Source organism: Eubalaena glacialis, chromosome 6 (genome assembly GCF_028564815.1).
Source record: "Eubalaena glacialis isolate mEubGla1 chromosome 6, mEubGla1.1.hap2.+ XY, whole genome shotgun sequence".
Classification (NCBI taxonomy): domain Eukaryota; kingdom Metazoa; phylum Chordata; class Mammalia; order Artiodactyla; family Balaenidae; genus Eubalaena; species Eubalaena glacialis.
This window is the reverse complement of record NC_083721.1, coordinates 61,276,104-61,297,365: the sequence shown is the minus strand read 5'-3', so window position 1 is coordinate 61,297,365 and position 21,262 is coordinate 61,276,104. Positions and strand designations below refer to the sequence as shown.

Here is a 21,262-nt window from a genome sequence, read left to right as displayed (position 1 = left end):
TTCCTTTCACATGTGTTGATCCTTAAGAAAATCTCATACACCAGACTCCTTTTAGACATCTGATTCCAGAGAACCTTAAATACTTACAATGAACAAACTGAATAATTACTCCCTGGATAACTGAAACTTAGACTCACACTTGAAGCACTACAATTTTTGGCCTGTTTTCTGTCTTAGTAATCTTGTAATTAGTTACTTTGTGAAATGGAAAAAACAATACAAAAATGGGTTTAGAAAGCACGGCCCAATAGGCAATTCTCCGGCTAAGGTTCCCATACAACGGAAGCCTTAGTTTCTGAAAGGAACTTGCTCCTCCTCCTTCAACATAAACCTTAGATACAGCCCATCACCGGTAGTCACAGGAAAAGAAGTCTGAAGTACTATTTTCTGATATTGGAAAATATGTTTTCCTGGTCCATAAGTTTCAGGCTCCAACCTCTTAACAGTTAAGCACTTTGAGAAACTTCCAAGGATCAGTCCAAGGTAACAGGCTTTCTTGAACATTAAAATCTGCAATTCCCACAGCACAGATATAAGGATATATATATATATATACACACACACACACACATATATATATATAGATAATATACTTCTAAAGCTTTTTCATCAAAGCACCCCAGTTGCAGAAAAACAAGTAAGCACTAAAGTAATAAATACCTCCCCACCACTTCCCCAGAATCTTGACAGACAACAGGATGTTACAGCAGTCTACTGTAAGCAGCCAAATTTCTTTGTCTGCTCTTATTTACCCTCTTAATCCAAACAAGTTTTGCCCTCTACTTCATCATACACAATGTGTGTTTTACAAGAAAAATATGGAAGTGTTTCCTCCCCACAAATAAAATAAAAACGATAAATTAGGTGGACATATTATATTCACAACCACTGAATAGGGCAAAACATATAGCAGTTTGATAGACATGGTCACACAACATACTAATTTGCATCCATTAACCAGCCTTCATTGTTATCTATGAAAAGAGTGAAAATAAAAATACCGCACTAAAGTCTTCTGCTTCACTACTGAATGCTTATGTCTCTATGTGAAAAAGCACAGGCCTTTTTTCTTTTTTTGGCCATGCGCACGGCTTACGGGATCTCAGTTCCCCAACCAGGGACTCAACCCATGCCCTCGGCAGTGAAATCGTGGAGTCCTAGCCACTGGGCTGCCAAGGAATTCCCAGCGTAGGCTTTCAAAAATGTTAAGACAACAACCTCCCAAAACAGTTTAACTTGCTATAAGCAAATGATACTGCGAGTCAGATTATACTGAAAGTTAATCTTATGCCAAATCTCTATAAGATCCAAACTATCATGATATGATTTAATCCTACATGCAGTTTTCTGTGCTATGTAATAACTCCTTTCTAATATGATATGCAGCTATTATTGTTGCTTTCAATCGTTTAAAAAATAAAAGCATGATATTTACTTTAAAAACAGCTGCTTCCACGAAAACAATGTGTTATATGTACCTGCGCTCATAGAGAAATCAACTCAATTATATTTTTAAAATTGGCTTTAGCTGTTGGACTCCTCTTTTAAGGATAAAAAGTAAATGCAATTAAAACCAAGCTTCTAGGGACTTCCTTGTGGCGCAGTGGTTAAGAATCCGCCTGCCAATGCAGGGGACATGGGTTCAATCCCTGGTCTAGGAAGATCTCACATGCCGCGGAGCAACTAAGCCCGTGCGCCACAACTACTGAGGCTGCACTCTAAAGCCTGTGAGCCACAACTACTGAAACCCACACGCCGCAACTACTGAAGCCCGCACTCCACAACAAGAAGCCACCGCAATGAGAAGCACGCAAACCGCAAAGACGAATAGCCCCCACTCACCGCAACTAGAGAAAAGCCCGCACACAGCAATGAAGACCCAATGCAGCAAAAAAAAAAAAAAAATCCAAAATTCTAATAGTCACAAACTGTAACCACCCCCCATATTTGTGAAAGATTAAAAAAAAAACCAAAAAACCAAAAACCCTGCTGTAGAAGGGGAAAAATCCAGATAGCACAGGCAACCATCTGATCTAATGAGTCACCAGTCTCTCCCCCAAACACTGCAGAACACTGCAGTGGCAAATCACAACACCAGAGGCCCAGTTTTGTTCCTTCTGTTTTACAAGATCCCTTACAAATTGCTACTGGTTAATGCACTATACCTAGTAATTTCATTAGTTGAGAAATGTTTTCACTACCAGTCTTGGATGATACAATTGTTGGAGGCAAGGGTAAGGTGTTACGTAAAAGCTAAATACCAAGGTTCTAAGACAATATTTATTTACATACAAAATCCTTAATTGATACCGGGGCACTTCATTGATACTTAACATAACGCTTGGAAATATACATCCTATCCAACTGACTGAAGACTATCTTTGGAAATAACAGATTTTTTTTTTTTAAGATGAAGAAGAATCTAGTTGATTAAAAGCAAATACTTATTTTCATACACAGTTTACCTTCTTGGAGAAAGGCATCAAGAATCTAATATTTTTATGCTTGCTATAAATTATAACGAAAGTTATAGAATTGGGAGAATTCCAGCTAATAGCACTACCTTATATTCATATAGTACAAAATCATTTTGTGAAGCACTTTTCTATTCATTTTATTTAACCTACCTCCCTAGCAACACCATTAGAAAGGCTTATGTGGCAGATTACTGACTAGCATAACTAGTTCCCCCTTTTTATCTTGTTAGCAAAACCCTAAATTGGTTCAAATTTTGGTAGACACATCAAGGTAATTCCAGGTCCCCTGTCAATGACTGGTTTGGAAATGAGCATGTTATGATGTTCTGACCAATAAGAGGTAAGGCAAAGTCTACTGGGGAGCTTCTGGGAATGATTTCTTTGCTCCCTTAAAATACACAGGCCATGAAAAACACTTTTTCCCTTGGGATCTGGTCATCTGCATGGGACGTGCAGCCATCTTGGGACCTTGAAAGAAGCAAATCTAAGCAGACAGGCCACCTTGCTAAGGACAGCAAAACTGAAAGACAGAAAGCATCTGGGTCCTTGTTGCCTTTATAACATTACAGAAAGGAGAGGATTTCAAGAGTAAATATTTTTATATGGTATACATATTTCATAGTGTTATTTTTTTTTAAATGGATAGGCCAAAAGGCTAAGAATAAAGGCAACTATAAGGTCATTACTTAAATAGTTCACAAAAAATTACTTGAGATGAACTACAAGGAAATATGCAGACAAAAGTGGGAATCAGAGTAGAGAAGTATAGAAAGATCACAGATGGCAAACTGGACTAATAGAATCAGAAAAAATTTATTCCTACTACAATAAAAGTTTTTGAGGGCACACACAGATAACACCCTTTCGCTTATTAAAATACAACTAATCCTGTAAAAGAAATAGTAAAGATAAAAGCTAGGGTGGACAATTAAGCTGGGAATAGAATTCAAATCTTATTGGCTACATATTCTTATGCTTTGATGACAAGCTTATCCATAAACAATTTTGATAGCATTTCTAGAAATAAACAATCACAGATTCCTTTCACTTCAAAATTTTATAAATAAAATTGGGTTATACTGAGGTGATAATCCAAAGCATTAACCAGAATAACAAAATACTCTATTTAGTGTATAAGTTCTATGGTTTGAATTTATAGGCTAGAAGCCTATGACCAATGGTAGAACTGTCATATGAACAGACTCAAGTATCCCTGCTTTCAAGGAGCATAAATTTATCATTTTCTTACTCTCTTCCCTCCATATAGCATGGAGCCTTGCACAGCAGTAACTCAATAAAATGTTCTGATATTAAAAACAGATAAACTACTACTTGTTAAGCACATATCACACTCCGGGCATTATGTTAAAAAATAAACACATCTCATTTAACCCTTAACAACAGTCCTAGGAGGCAGGTATTGTTTGATTAGTAAACAGGTTTTGAGACTTTAAGCAACCCACTCAAGATTAGAGCTATGGAGTGGAGAAGCCCAAATTTAGTCTGATTTTAACATCTAAGCATTTATAATAATAACAAATAATTCAAAAGACCTTATTTAGACAGTAGCTTTAACCTCTATTACCTTAAAAAAAAAAAAAAAAAAAGCCCAGGATGCCTCTTTTCCATTATTAACTGACTCTATGTTAGAATGGCAAAGAATAATATGCAGGCAAAAGGGAGAAGATGAAAAAGATATGACATAACAGATCATTCACAAACTAAAGAGCAAGTAGTAAAACAACCAAGAATCGACTGTTTCTAGAATATCCATCTCCTAAAGAACTAAGATTTTTAAAGAACAACACACAATGCTGTGTTTTATTAATGCCTAGAGCTTTATAACACAAACATAAATAACTGATAATAATAGTAAAAATAAATTTAACTGTGAGGTAAATGGGCATATTTGGAACTAATAAGAATATTAATGAAAACAGACCCAATATAATTTTGCTACAGGGAATAGTAGTAGAAAATTTCTGGTTAATAGACTGTCATAAATTTGGAATAATAAAGTTACCTGAAACAGTATCTGAGAAATTCCTCTTATTTTTCTTATAAGATAAAACTTATTAAAGAGTTAAAAGTTATAGTGAAGCTAACATTAATATCCCGTAAGACTTCTATGTGAATTTTTAGAATATTTCTTGATTTCAGGTTACAAAGAAAAAAACGAGTCACTGATTTTATATTTTAACTTACCAAGAACGTAAAAGGCCAAGAAGATAGCTAAATGATACAAACAGTAAAGAAAATAAGCATTTGTTACATACTTTTGCTTAAAATTTATTTTCAGAAGCAATATGCTTATAATTTTAAAAATACCCAAAGAAAAGTCTCACAACTTGAATATTGTTGACTTTAATGTTATTTCCTCACAATTTTTTATATAATTGTAATCAATACTGTAATACAACTTTACATATTTTAATAAGTATCATCTTAAACTGTATGATAGTCCATTAAATGGATACCATAGTTTATTTAATAATTCTCTTTAAACTACAGTACCCCACTTTTTGTTATTTATATTTTTTATGGCTTCCCATTTTTTGCTATTTTTATTTTTTACGTTTTGCTAGTATACTTTCATTCACTTTAACTTACTGACTAGGTAAAGCCAAGGTAAGGCAACCAACTAAGGACTCATATGACTCCTCTTATGCTGCTGTCTCACAAGAGCAATTCTTACACACACACTCTCCTACCTAGAAGTACTACCATATTTCATCTAATCTAAGATACCATCAATTATAACATATTCCTTTATTTGATGTACTACTAAGAGAAAAACCAACACATTAAACTAAGGCACTCCAGAAACTGCAGGATAGACACTAACTTCAAAGGTATGAGATATGGGGGGAAAAAAGTATGTCCTAGAAATGATAATATATGGTATTAGAACTAAATACAGCACAATAATGTTTATATATAAAGTGGTCAGACTTGCCAACCTTTATTGGAATAAAGACCTAAGAAACAGAAAAACAAGATCTCTGAACTGCTAGAATGACAGTCTTAAAGCTTCTGCACATTGCAAGAGAACTTTGTATAGTCTTATTGACTCAATTTATGCACAATTAAAAATTATTACCTAATATTTTAGACCACTGCAGATTTAAAGTAACAAATCATTAAAGAGCTACACTCAAAGAATAAATAGAAGAGACAAGGAAAGATTTTATGAATTGATTAATGGCCATGAGAATGACCTATAACCATCAAAGAAAGGTCAATTTGGGTTTATTATTTTGTAAGAAATGTGGGAAGCAATTTGGCAATACACAAGGCCTTTAAAAATATTCAAACCTTTTGATTTGTAAATTGTACTTCTGGAAATATATCTGACATGTGGATAAGGATTTATTTATATATGTGTTATTTATTTATTTATTTCTGCCTGCCTGCCTGCACTGCGCGGCTTGTGGGATCTTAGTTCCCCAACCAGGGATTGAACCCAAGCCCTCAGCAGTGAAAGCATGGAGTCCTAACCACTGGACCACCAGGGAATTCCCTATGTGTTTATTTTAACATTATAATAGTGAAAAACTAGAAATATTTTAAAAATCCAATAATGATAAAAAATGAAGTATTAGTTTATTTCAAATCCTACAGTCTTCCCCCCCAAAAGTATTTAATAATAACAATAACAATAATAATAATAATGAAATTTCTTGGGTTAAACAGTCTATAACTCCAGGTTCACATTGCCGAGGACTGTCCTTAACAAATTTTCTTCTGAGAGGATCCTTACTCTTCATGGGCTTTGAGCATTGCAATGGCTCTTTGGCTTTTGGATAGGTTTTCTCAGGCCTATAAGTTGCTTGTAATTATTTTTTTTAAATGCCAACAGTCTTGTATGACAACTATCCCTTTCAAAAGCAGTCAACCCAGAAATTTTACGACTACTTAAAAATAAACTATTGCTCAAAATACCTAGAAACTTCTCTTGAAAACTGCCTACAATTACCATACCACTCTTTTGAATGTTAACTGAGAAATTTCCTTGATTGCTTTGCCAAGAAAACACATCATGAGCAGGCCAAACACAAGCAATGCATGTATTTGAGAATGATATACACAGGAGAAGAGTCAGCATCAGCAGTGTTGCAGTAAAAATGCTACTACACCTTGTGTTATAAAATCATGCTTACATATTCAAATGGATCTGTCCTGTCATTTATTTCATGGATGGGATAGAAAAGAAAGAAGATTCACAAACTGTGCGAAGGCTTATTAACTCAATGTTTAAAAGGAACCATCACCCTAACTAGGTTTACCTCCAACTCAGGAATTCATAAAATCTCTGCAATAAAATAAAAATATGACATAAAGCATAAACTGGGGACAAAAGAGGAAAAGAACCCTGCTTAATATACATAGGTGAAAAAACACTTCACAATCTGGATTTAAAGATATGACTTCAGTCAAAGTCCACAGACTGAATTCAGAGGGCAAGAAATTTGCATTTCTAACAGTCTGCCTAGTATTCTATGATTAATAACAACCAGGGTTTATTTAACTAAATTGGCTGTGGGGAGAGAAGGACTTAATCACAGATGGAGGTTTTCAATAGTATGGTTTGCTAAGGAATTAACTTCCAGTTCCCCCTGGTATGTGCTCACAGCCTTCAATATTGTTCTTCTGTAGCATTTACCACTGCTGTAATTAAAAATCTGGGAACAGAATTTTTCAGTGTCTGTCTCTACTGCCAGACTTTAAGTGTGAGGAAAACAGGGACCACACCTGCTTTCTTCAATGAGTACCCCAATTAGATAGTAAAGCGCCTTGACACATAGTAGGCAATTACTAAATATTGCTCAGAGACAGTACTGGCAAAGGTGTGTGGGAAATAGGCACACGCCTTCACTGACTGAAAACTGATACAACCCCTTTGAAGTGCACTGAATATACATTCTGGCCTAATGCCCAAAGGCCAAGGTTTTAAAAATCAGTATTTACCTGAGGCCAAAGCTGAGGCCAAATATTACCATCATAGAATGACCTTTTGATTTAAAAGAATAAAAATGTTTGTTAAAAGCTTAAAATGTTATAGTTTTAGTGGTTATTTTGTTTGATGTTATAAATGCTAGAACACCAAATAATTATACAAAGAATAGATAAAATCTTGTCTCCATTATTCTGCCTGGTATTATTATTTAAAATTTTACAAACAAATATTAGCTCAAAAAGGCTATACAGGGACTTCCCTGGTGGTGCGGTGGTTAAGAATCCGTCTGCCAGTGCAGGGGACACGGGTTCGAGCCCTGGTCCAGGAAGATCCCACATGCCGCAGAGCAACTGAGCCTGTGCGCCACAACTACTGAGCCTGCGCTCTAGAGCCTGAGTACCCCAACTGCTGCGCCCGCGTGCCGCAACTACTGAAGCCCGCGTGCCTAGAGCCCGTGCTCCGCAACAAGAAAAGCCGCCACAATGAGAAGCCTGCACACTGCAACAAAGGGTAGCCCCCGCTCGCCGCAATTAGAGAAAGCCCGCGCAGCAACGAAGACCCAACGCAGCCAAAAACATAAAAATAAATTTATTTAAAAAAAAAAAGGCTATACAACCACACACAGAAATGGACAACTGACTAAAATGGACAATTTTACACAATTAAAATGATGGGCAAGAGATCTGAAGATATACTGCACAAAGAAGACCCATGAATGGCAAATAAATACATGAAAATATGCTTAATATTAGGAAAATGCAAAGGAAAACCACAATGAAATGCCACTCCATACATAGCGGGGCTAAAATTTTAAAAGACTGACCACAGGAAGTGTTGGTAAGGATGTAGAACTAGAACTCTCACGTAATGCTGGTAGGAATGTAAAATGTACAACCACTATAAAAAACAATCTGGCAGTTTCTTAGAGAGTTAAGCATACACCTATCATATGACCCAGTCATTCTACTCCTTGGTATTTACCCATGAGAAATGAAAGCTTATGTCCACACAAAGACTTCTACATGGATGTTCATAGCAGCTTTATTCATAACAGCCAAAAAGCAGAAACACAACCCAAATATCTATCAACAAGTGAAGGGATAGACAAATTGTGGCATTTGTGGTATACAGTGAATACTCAGCAATAAAAAGAAATGCATCATTGAAACATGTAAAAGTAAGAGGTAGACCCCCCCGCCCTGGGCAAAGGGTTCCATTTATATAAAACTCTAGAAAATACAAACTAACCTATAGTGATAGAAAAGAGATCAGTGGTTCCTTGGGGACGGGCAGTGGGGAGGTATGGAAGGAAGGGATTACAAAGAGGCACGAGGAAATTTCTTTTGAGGGTGATGGATATGTTCACTATATTGACTGTAGTGATGGTTTCATGGGTGTATACATGTATCAAAACGTCAAACAGTACACTTGAAATATGTTTGCAATTATGTCAATTATACCTCAATAAAACTTTTTTTAAAAAGCACAAAGTATTGACAATATGACTCCTGTAAGGGCATAATGCTTACACAGAACACATCATATTCACTTTTGTTTTTACTTGTCAACTAACAGTTATAGAAGACTACATGATGTTATATACGCCTATGATGCTAATAAGAGAACCTTAACCCTAGGAATACTGTAGGGGGAACAGCTGAAAACCACCACACAAGCTTTTGTCTGTTTAGAATGAACTAATGTGGCTCTTGATAAGGCTGTGTGGGCACCCACTTGTCCAGTCAAGTTTGGCAAATCCTGAGAATTTCCACAGTCCCTTAACAGCTCAGGAGTATATTAGTCAGAAATGCCTCTAAAGTACTTACTCATTTTTGTTTCAGAACAGGGCTTAATGGCAATATCTTGGGAGAGGATTTAGGAATCTTATCTTGAACTGTTGAGCCATGAGACATGAGGCATAGAAGGGTTTGTCCTCCAAGATTCAGGCTCAGCTCTAATATTTTGAATATCAAAGTTCCTATGGTGCAATGATTCATTTGGAGGGTGAAGGTAGAGGGAGTTCTTGTCTGTTGTTTTATTCTTCTCTGAGGTAGAAATAGTTTATAATAAAGAATTAATAGTCTTTATCATTGCCTATTTTTAGGTACTTCCCCCACCCTCCTTATACAACAGCATCTTTGGGTGAGGATGAGATCATATTTAAAACACACACACACCACTGAACAATAGCAGGTACTATAAATCTACATTCAAGCACTGCAGGTGTACCAAGTTGGGACTTGAGCATTTTGTACTTTAAGTGTCTGTTTTGGATCACATTGAAGAGTTTGGGTGTCACTTAGCCTATTCTTTGGATTAATAAGAGATACTTTTCTTTCTTGAAACAAATGAAATAGAGCACACTGAACAGAAGTATGTTATATTCAAAATTATTTGTGGCTATTGTAACTCATCTTAATAGTCCCTCACTGTCTGATTCTGCATTACCTAAGACTAGGACTTATAGAGTGACAACCCATTTTTCACAAGATACAGTTATTCTTACATTTAGCTAGCTATCACACTCTCAATGTTCGTATTAATTGGCAATCTGATTCCCTATGTATTATTTGAGATCTCTAACATAATTGTTTTGCTACATAAAATCAGCAACTTTCACAATTATTAACAACGGTAGTATTTTACTTTTAATAATTTACATTCAAACTTCAATTGATAGAATTTCAATGTATGAGTCACATAAACAGCACTTCAAGTTATATCTAGAATGCTTACCATTATTTGAAAGTAACAAAACGTCATGACATTTGTCAGACCTTGTTCTCATACTGACACTGTTATACTGATTAGATATGGGGTAACCTATGCTATCACATGATGGTAGATCACACGTAATTCAAGGATGCTAGAAATGTTAAAGGCATTCAGCTGTTCAGCTTCCCGAAGACTCAAGCTAAATGGGCAGATTTTGGCAAAATACTGAGGACACACCTGACCTTCAGTGCATCCCTAAATTGGACAATAATTTGGCAATACCCACCAAAATTCAAAATCCTTTGACCCACCTCTTCCATTTTTAGGAATTTACTTTATGTGTACAAAATGTGCTATTAACAAAATAATCTATTACAGCACTGTTTCTTACAGCAAAAGACTGGAATGTCCATTAATATGGAGACTACGCAGTTAAATAACTTTTAGTAGTCTGAGAGCTGTGGTGTTAAGATAGTAATCTCTGGAAAAAGACTCTCTGGGTTCAACTCCAGAGTCCTATTACTTATGAACTGTGTGACATTGGTGGGCATTTAACCACTCAAAGCCTAAACTGCCTCATCTGTTAAATGGGGATAAAAATAATACCTATCTCATAAGGTTGTTGCGAGCCTTGCATGACTTAATTCAAGAAAAGTGCCTGATACAGGAGTAAACTCTCAAAAAACTGTTGTGTAGGATGATGATGGTACATCAGTACAACTGAATACTAGACTATTATTAAAAAGAATGTGGCATCTTTAACTGTATCAATGTGGAAAAATCTCCAAGGTAACATTGTTAAATGAAAAATGTAAGGCCCGGGAATAACATGACAAGATGCTACCTTTGTGAACAAATACATGAAAAAAAAGAGTAAGGATGGAGAGAGGGGGAGAAAACGCACACATGTAGAATATAAAAATTTTACTGTATTGGTACATGTATTATCCATTCAACTTAGTTAAAAATATTGAGTGATTCGATGAGGGCTAAACCAATTAAGCCAAGTGATAAAATTACTATATATACCTAATTAACTGAGCAAAGAGGATAGTAACTAAATAATAATGGCAAATATGTACATGGCTGTTATTATGTAACAGTCGTTCTAATCACTTTTCTTATATTATTCATTTAATCCTCACAACACTTAATGAAATAAATATACTCTTAATATCCTTATTTTAAAGCTGAGAAAAATGCAATACAGAAACATAAAAGAAACTTCCCCAAAGTCACACTGCTAAGAAGTAACAGAGCCAGGGTTTGAGCCAGTCTGGCTCCAGTACCTACACCCCTAACCTCCTTGCTTGTTATGTTGCCTCTCAATACTACTCTAAAATTACTTTTTATTTACATATATCCCAACTCTTTTCAAAAGGAATTTGTACATTCCTCAAAAAATGAAAAACAGAACTCCCATATGATCCAGCAATTCCACTCCTGGTTATTTATTTAAAGGAAACAAAAACACTAACTAGAAAAGGTATATGCACCCCACTAAGTTCACTGCAGTATTACTGACAATAGCCCAGATATGGAAGCAACCTAAGTGTCCATCAACAGAAAAATGGATAAAGATGATGTGGTGTGTGCATACAACGGAACATTAGCCGTAAAAAAGAATGAAATCTTTCCATTTGCAACAACAGAGATGGACCTACAGGGTATTAGTGAAATAAGTCAGACAGAGAAAGACAAATACTGTATGATTTCAGTTATATGTGGAATTTAAAAAACAAAACAAATGAACAAACAAAACAAAACAGAAACAAAGTCATAGATACAGAGAACAAACAGGTGGTTGCCAGAAGGAAGGGGATTGAGGGAGGAAAGAAACATGTGAGGGAGATTAAGAGGTACAAACTTCCAGTTGCAAAATAAATGAGTCACAGGTATGAAATGTATAGTGTAGGGAATATAGTCAATAAGTATGTAATATCTTTGTATGGTGACATGTCATAACTAGACTTATTGTGATTATTTTAAAATGTATAGAAATATCGAATCACTATGTTGTGTAGCAGGAACTAACATAGTATTTGCTTTAAGTCAATTATACTTCGAAAACAAACAAATTCATAGAAAAAGAGATCAGATTTGTGATTACTAGAAATAAGGGAGCAGGGGGAGGGGTAACCGGATGAAGGTGGTCAAAAGGTACAAACTTCCAGTTATAAATAAGTGCTAGGGATGTACTGTATAACATGATATATAATTACATTACTGAATGTTAAATATGAAAGTTGTTAAGAGAGTAAATCCTAAGAGTCTTCATCACAAGAAAAAAAAATTTGTTTAACTTTCCTTAATTTTCTATCTACATGATGGATATTTACTAAACTTACTGTGGTCATCATTTCATGATGTATGTAAGTCAAGTCATTATGCTGTACACCTTAAACTTATACAGTGCTGTATGTCAATTATATCTCAATAAAACTGGAGGGGAAAAATGTGTACAGTTTACAATAAAGAACATATACATAATTTAGTAAAACTGATAAGGGGGAACAAAAAATATTAACATGAGAAACAAATACAAATGCTTTAAACATGCAACAAATCTCACTCTAAAGCAGGCGTCCCTAACCCCTAGGAACCCGGCCGCACAGCAGGAGGTGAGTGGCAGGCAAGCGAGCGATGCTTCATCTGCCGCTCCCCATTACCGCCTGAACCCTCCCCCACTCCCCCCCCCCCCCCCCGCCGCCACCCACCCCGCCTTCGGAAAAACTGTCTTCCATGAAACCGGTGCCGGATACCAAAAAGGTTGGGGACCGCTGCTCTAAAGCTTCTGTTATTTTCTATTACGGCTTTGAATGATATATTAATTTCAGATTCTTAAAAGGACTGAAATCAAGTATTAAATAACTTAATTTTGCTTCTTTACAGGCATTCTTATTTGAAGCTTTCTAAGGAGAGTTAACGTTGTATCTAGTTTTTTTATTCGCCAAAACCCAAATGTGGACTTTCCCTTATGCTGACCGTCATATGACTACGTCAGGTAACAGACCCATAATTGTGCAATATGCTCTATTATCCCCAAGGCAGAAAACATTTCTGGAGGACTTAATATCCATACCAAAAATAAAATTTGTAACCCTATCTGGTAATGCCTATCACTTTCCTGTACATTTTTAATGACAACTTCTTATTGGATGCCCACGGGTTATCACATACACAAAATTAAGGAGAATTTATGGAATTAGCAGGGTAATTTATACACTTTCCCCTCAGATACCTAAGTAATTAAGACAAAAAAAAATCTGACAATTGCCATTTCTGGCCATTTCAAATGGAATACTTCCTTTTGTTAATTCCTTCTTTGCCCTAACAGATCTTTTACTTTTAATTAATTAACTTATTAATTAATTAGTTTCTGACTGTGTTGGGTCTTCATTGCTGTGCGCGGGCTTTCTCTGGTTGCGGCGAGCGGGGGGCTTCTCTTCCTTGCGGTGCGCGGGCTTCTCCTGCTGCGGAGCACAGGCTCTAGGCGTGCGGGCTCAGTAGTGGTGGCTCGCCGGCTCCAGAGCGCAGGCTCAGTAGTTGTGGCACACGGGCTTAGTTGCTTCGTGGCATGTGGGATCTTCCCAGACCAGGGCTCGAACCCATGTCCCCTGCATTGGCAGGTGGATTCTTAACCACTGCGCCACCAGGGAAGTCCCTTCTTTTTAAAAAAGGTAGTTTTTTCTAATTACAGAAACACTACATGTTCATTGTAAAAATAAAAACACTTAATACAGAAAAGGGTAAGAAAATAAAAACCACCTAAAATGCCCATCCATGTACTGAGGTAACCACTAAACATACATTTTGGTGACTATCCTTTCTGCAATTCAACTTGTACAGATATGCACAAACATGTAGTTTTATGCATGTGTTATTGTGAATACCCTGCCTTTTTTTCTTTGTCTTTCTGTTTTCTTTTGCTTACTTCCTCCTTCCAGTGTTGACAATCATATAGGCACATACAAAACTCATGGTGTTTTTCAGCTGTTTAACAAAAATGGGATCTCGTTACATATATTTCTCTAAACTTTGCCTTTCTCACTTAAGATAAATGATGGATCCTTTTAGGATGTATTTGGAAATCCTTTCGATTCACCAGTATGGATTTAACTCCTACTTTTAATGGACTTTAAAAACATAAAATCTATAAGTTATATATCAATACCCCTACTGACAGGCATTCCCTTTGTTCCCAGGTTTTTGCTACTTCAAACACTGCTTCAATCGACATTCACGTGAACACTTGCTACTTACTGGTGTTTTTATTCTAAGGAAAAGAGTCCATACGGTGGGATTGCTGGATGGAAGAATATGTATTTTTAATATTAACAGATATTGTCTGATTGTTTACCAAAAAAACTGTTAACAATTTACATCTCCACTAGCATTTTATGAGAAAATCCTTTACCACACATCCCTGCTAGCAGTAAGTTTACCACTTAATTTCTGCTAATCAGAAAAAAATTTTCATTGTTAGTATATTGATTACTAGTGAAGTTATACATCTTTTCATAAGTTTGTTGAATGTTTGGATTTCTCTTCTTGAAGTTCTGGTCATATGCTTTACCCATGTTTCTACTGTGTGGACTTTTTCTTAATACGTAAAAGTTCTGACAAATGTTAACTCTATCTGTCATACATATTTCAATTTTTTTTCAACCTGGCTTTTGTCCTCTATTTTTGCCATTGAAAAATTCTTCATTTCTATGTGTTCTCATACACCTATGTTTACTTTTATGACTTTCAGATTTCCTATCTTGGTTTAAAAGTTCATCACTACATCTAGATTGTATATATAAAAAAATTTTAGGAATTAATATTTTTAATATTTTATTTTAAATATTTAAGTTTTTAATCCATCTTGAAACTAATTTCTGCATATGTTGCAAAGTACTGGCTCAAGTTAATTTCTTCCAGACAGACAAGCTGTGTCAGTTACATTTACTATATATGTCCCAGTTCTTCCCACTGGATTGAAATATCACTTCACCATGTATTAAATTCTTTTATATGCTGGGATTTACTTCTGCTTTTTAAAATTCTGCTGAGCTTACAGAGGCCTAAAAACAGACCTGCACCTATAAACCTAAATAATGTATTCAGTTATCTGGATAAGTCAAAAAACATTTTCACTTAGGATATCCAAGTAATTAAGAAGAAATCATCATTTAAATGCCTTAATTCTCCATACCAAATTAAAAAATTATTGCCCAAAGCAATAAACAGTGATTGTAGGAACTCAAATATAAATTTTAAAACTTTCTTAAATCTCCTAATCTAAGATGACTTATTTTGATGCATTTCTGTCCATCTTTTTCAATATGTATATACAATCATTACTACACATACAGTTTCTGTATCATGCCCTTTCTTCAATTTTATAAGTGTTTTCTAATTTAGTCTTCTCTATTTTATTTTTAAGTAAACACTTAAAAGAATTAAACTAAGAAATAACTAAAACAAAACAAAGTCTGGTTGTTTTTCATTGCTCAAGCACATGTGGAGCTCTTCTGCATTATATCATGCATTACCCATTTTATTTTCAATGAAATAAGCTTAACTATTTTTCAGAAAAGAAATAAAACATGGCATGTTGTTGATATAATTTTTAAAAAGGTTTGTCAACGAAAGAACAACCATTTCTACAGATAGCATTAAGATTCAGAAAAACACTGAAAATTTTATTGTAGTAGCTAGTCATAATATTGACACCAAAAAAATAGCAACAAAAAAAATCATAGGCTAAATCTCAAAATATCTATGAAATACCACCAATTTTGAAGGCTAAGTGCAGTTGTGAAATTTATTAAACAGAGCTAACTACGAACAAATATAAAGGGGCGTTTCAAATAAATTAATCATTAAATAATTTTATTCACAGTAGTAACTAATTCTAAAGATGACTTTAATAGTTACAGGTAAAAATAAAGATTTATTACTATGGAAATATACATCTATTTCAGCTATCTTTATAAACACACACACAATGTATATGTATTTACTATACATATAATATGTATATACTATATATATATAAAATAATACACTTATATAAACCGAAGTCACTTTCAGTTCACAACAGGAAACAAAGAAAATAGTAAATTTTTAAAGTCTCTACAGAAAAATTAAATGGAAAATATGGTTATTGATCATAATTTATTTCACTATAATAGAAAACTTGACATTAAAGAGAATATTCAATAATCTCTTAATAAAATCTTTCCTTAGAACAAATGAGTTATTTTTTTCAGGATTAAGGTGAAACATAAACTCATGATAGCTACACTTCAATTATTGTTTAATTTACTGATATTTTCCAATACAAAACCACCAAACCTTGTGAATCATCAACCTAGGAAGTGAAAAATTTTATTCTAGTTCACGTCTCCATTGTGTTCTCTATATTCCTATGCCTACTTCAAATGAGGATAAAAATAAGGCATAAAAACATTTAGAATAAAAGGCAGAAATTTTAAATATAAGCTAAACTCAAAAGTTCCACCTCTATAGGGTGGTATAATTTTAATATATTTCTATAATCCATTGTAGGGATAATAATTTCTAAATACAATACTTCCTTAAATTGATTCCACATATTAATGATCACAAGCTCTGGAAAATCTTTATATAGAAAATATTAAGTCACTGCAGTTGCCAAAATAATAGACTTTCTGTTGATATTTCTTAGCTCCTATTAATAAATCTATTTTAGAATCTTTGCTAGAAGTACATTTTTCTTGCTATTTTTTGGTAATAGCCTCATTTCAAATTCTACTCCTTACTTCATACCCCAAACTTGTTGCTCAATTTTATAGGATATCTAAAAGTCTCCTTTAGAAATTCAGTATATAAAATCAAACTAGATATCAGCAAAGTTAATTTTTTAAATGTACAAAGTATGTACTAGGCCCTCTGCATTCATGATCTAATTTAACAATATCTATGGCATAGATTTAAACACGAGGAAATTTAAGCTTAGATTAAGTAAACTGTCCAAGGTCACACAGCTTAAATAAGTGGTAAGGCCAGACTTGAACCCAGGTCTATAGGATCAGGAAATACCACTTAGTTTTAAAAATACTTTCACATAGATTACCTAGGGTTTATCTCACTTGAAATCATAATACCCTTGATAGAAAGTTTCCTAAGTATCAAACCATAAGCCCCCATCCCCAACTTTACTTAAAAGCATATAGCTAAAGTGGCAGTACTTAATGATGATTTTCTGACTTTTAGTCTAGGGCTATATCACGTGTAGCCTGTACAGTGCCCCTTTTTTCAATAAACACAACTCACTCCTCTTCCCTTCCCTATCATGCAAACACATATGTTGTGAAAATAAGTTTATCACTACATTAATAAAGTCCATCTGAGGTTTATATCTATTCTACTGACCATGATTTGGATGGTTACTATTAACAATTTATATTTGAAAGCTAATACCTAGTGCATAAACTCAGTAGGAGCTATGATCTGCAAGAACTTTAAAAGTAGTTTAATCTCCCTGTCCAACTGTCAAACACTCATTCAATAAACAATTTACTGAATGCCTATCAAGTACTTCAGCATCCTGGTGCTAAAGACACAACAGCAGAGACACTGTCCTTGAATTCCTAGGAGCTTTACAGTTTACTAAGGAACAGCCCAGCAAACAGTAATTAAATACAACGTGCTAGAAATGAAAATAGAAGAATAGAAAATATTGTGTAGTAGTCTATAGAAGTGAGTGCCTAGTTCTGCCCACAGAGGAAGAAAGCATCTTGGTGGTGGCCATAATCTACAAAGGCAGTGACATATAAGAAAGACCTCAGAGTAAGCACACAAGAGGTGTCAGGGACCCAAACACAAAAACCCCTGTGTGCCATTTTATGTTGGACTACAGCACAATTCTCTACTGAATGTTAAGATTTCTACATATAGGGAATTCCCTGGTGGCCCAGTGGTTAGGACTTAGCGCTTTCACTGCGGGCGGGGGGGGGGGGGGGGTTCAATCCCTGGTCGGTGAACTAAGAACTAAGATCCCATGAGCCACGTGGCGTGGCCAAAAAAAAAAAAAAAAGATTTCTGCATATAATTCTCATAGATTGATAAAAAGCTAGTCTCAGAAATGGTTTCCACACTTCACATCACTTGTTTGTGTGTGTAAATCGTGTATAACGTCAAAGCGCTTTTTCAAATTCAACTTTAGTAGCAATTTAGTCACCAATTCCTGCTGCCAATCTTCCAGATTTCATTAGTGGTCTAAATTACTGCTTTTGTAAGTTCCCTAAAATCAGGGGAATTGCGAAGTAAAACTGCAAACTCATTCAACCTCTTTCACATTGACATTCTCTTCTCTAGTACTCAATCCTTTTTAGCCTGTTTTCTCTATCCCATTTTGGTCTCACCCAGACAGGACTGGTTTGGACTTCAAGAATTCCTCTTATTTGGTGGAATGTTACCTGGGCAATGAAGCAACACTGCTTACATTTTTCTCTCCTCTAGTGATCAGGGAACCTCACTCTGGAGCAAACTAATGGATAAAACTATATTTATATCGGTAGCAAGCATACCGATACAAAAACATCTCAAACAAATTAGTGCTTTTGTCCAATATAGGTTATGTGCACAAAATGCTAAAACTGTAAATCATAATAGTGGCCTTCGTCATTAGTTAGAGAAAGCAAGAAAGATCTTTAAGGTTATGTTTTCTAGTAATGAGCATCAATAAGCGAGTTTCTCTATTTTGAACTTACTGTAAAACATTTTGTTAAAGTGATATTACTCTATAATTTTAACTTCCCCCTTAACAAAATAAGACCAGTTTATTGCAGAGAATTTGGAAGATACCAGAAAAACAAAAATAAGTCAGTCATACCCACCACTCAACGATAATGATTCCATCTTCCTCATTTTTCAGCTGTCTTTTTAATGGATTCTTCAATGACATGGGTTAGAAAACTCTAAGGCTTAACTAAGAATATAATTTTTTCAGATTAAGAAAAAGTGTAATTTAAATTTTAAAAATCAAATTTGTAATTTCTGTAAGGCCTTTCAATTTAAAAGAACCAAGGGACTTTCTGAGTTTGCAGTATAAACAAGAGTTTAACCTCAAACAGAAAAACACTCTTCCCTAAGGCACATTGTTTGGGGTCAAAACATTGGTTACTATATTACATGTGAAATGGGAGTACATTGGGTTGGGTAAAAACCTAAACAATCTTTTCTGCACTTTCAGAAAATACAGTTCATCAAAATCTGAAGAGGTCACCCGGAGTTTTACAAATGGGGAAAGCTAAGGAGGGATACAAATGCTACTTATCATAAATTTACCACTAGTCCAGGAACTGACTGGGAGTGGCAATTAAGTAGGATTTTAGGGAGAAATGGCAAGAGGATGTCAAAGGCAGAAAATATGAAGTCAGCAATATCTCGACTTAACCTCCTTACCTTTAAGTTTGTGGTCAAACACATTGGTTTAATTATCTTTCCAGCCCAATGAGTTTCTGAAGAATTACTTCCCTTTCAGGGAGGTCACTTTTCCATAAGCTAGCCTGGGTCTCCTGCAGATCATGACACCGCAACACCATCTTTCAACGCCTCCCCATTCAATCTAGACTGTCGCATTACCAACACCTCCTGTTTTGAAGGTAGTATATATTTATTCTTTCAACTGGCCTCTCCTTTTCTGCACCATTAAGTCAGAGAAGAGAAAGGTAAACGGCCACCTTTTACCCTTCCAGATCCATTCAAAGCTTGTGGACATCTATAAAACGCCTCTCGCAGGGATGTCAGATAAAAACTCAGAATTAACTGAGAATACACATTCGGAAGCAAGCTTTACGGTGACTCCGCAGTGAGGGCCACATCGGTGACATTCTCTCCCAAGCCTGTCTCACAGGAGACGCCTCTGCCTCCGGGGTTTTTCCTATCTCCCCGCTCCCCAGCCCGGGGCTGAAGGTAAAGACCTTACAAGGCCTCTGCCAAAGAACAGGCTTTGGGGATTGAGACCTGGAGGCTACTGCAGACCCCGAAGAATGCCTGAACCAATCCCACTACCCAAAGCCCCAAAGACTCGAAAGGGGAACCATAATGGCCGCACTCACCCCCAGCCCCGGGAAAGGTGGACATGTGAACTCCTAGGCTGCAGGGGCGACCACAGTGGGGGAGCGGGTGTCAAGATAACTGGAGAAATGACATCGCCGGTGCAGGATGACAGCGGGGGGAAGCCCGAGACAGCAGAGGCCACCATTCACACTCTCTCTTCTCTTCCTCCTCCCACCTCTTCTCTTCTATCCCAACCAGCCACCGGTTACCGGTCGCCACTCACCTGCCGGGGCGCGAGGTCCAGAAACTGTGCCGATCACCTACCCAGAGGCTCTGTCACTGTGGGAGGGGAAGTCTTCAGCTGCAGAGGGGGGGGCGGGCCTAAACAGTCACGTGACCCCGGGCTCCGCCCTGGTCTCCCCAACCGGGCTTGCTGCATCTCCGGCGCCTGTATTTTTGCGGATCGTTTGAACATTAATTTTCTTGCGATTAGATTTTAGGAAAACAAAAACAAAACAAAAATGTCCGCAAAGATTATGTTGTAAAGTGCAACGTAGAAGGCGTGGGTGGAACGGGCTAAAGTGCATTGCTAAGGAAGTGACGTTCACGCCGTGGTCTAGGGGCCGGAAATGGCGATGGAGTTCCGCCCCCCTGGGGCCCGCCGGCAAAATCCCAGGCTTACGGGTTTGGGGCCCTCACGTGATATCAAAACCGAAACGAGCTGGACGGAAGCCAAGTTATCCGGCCAATTGTTAATTACACCTATTTGTCTTAAATGCACTAATTTACTTAAGTCTCCCACAGGCTTCTTTACATTTAGAGGAACCACCTTTATAAAATCTTATTAGGAGACAGGAGCGTTTGAAGGTCATACTGGAGACTACCAGCTGGGAAGACCAGGGTCGGGGAAGACTGATCTTGTTGAAATGGGAGAGGTGAGGGAGGGGTGGAAAAATCTGGCTTTTACCGCCAAGGCCTACCCGGCAAGCCCCACAAGTTGCGTCGTAAGGGATGGGAGGAGGAAGATGACACCGGAAGGCAGAGCCCAGCAGAAAGATGGAGGTCCTCAAGTGGAGGG

The 21,262-nt window shown here is 36.3% G+C and overlaps 1 protein-coding gene across 1 annotated transcript in view; it reads right to left on the bottom strand.

Moving 5' to 3' along the window:
• The window catches only part of ATP6V1A (ATPase H+ transporting V1 subunit A), a 58,219-nt gene extending 36,971 nt beyond the window's left edge, over positions 1-21,248 (bottom strand). Inside the window, exons 1-2 of the mRNA XM_061194192.1 lie at positions 21,165-21,248; positions 20,468-20,632 (exon numbers count right to left, since the gene is read on the bottom strand). The gene's annotated coding sequence lies outside the window, so the exon portion shown is untranslated. The remainder of the gene's footprint in view (positions 1-20,467; positions 20,633-21,164) is intronic.
• Between the last annotated feature and the right edge of the window lie 14 nt (positions 21,249-21,262).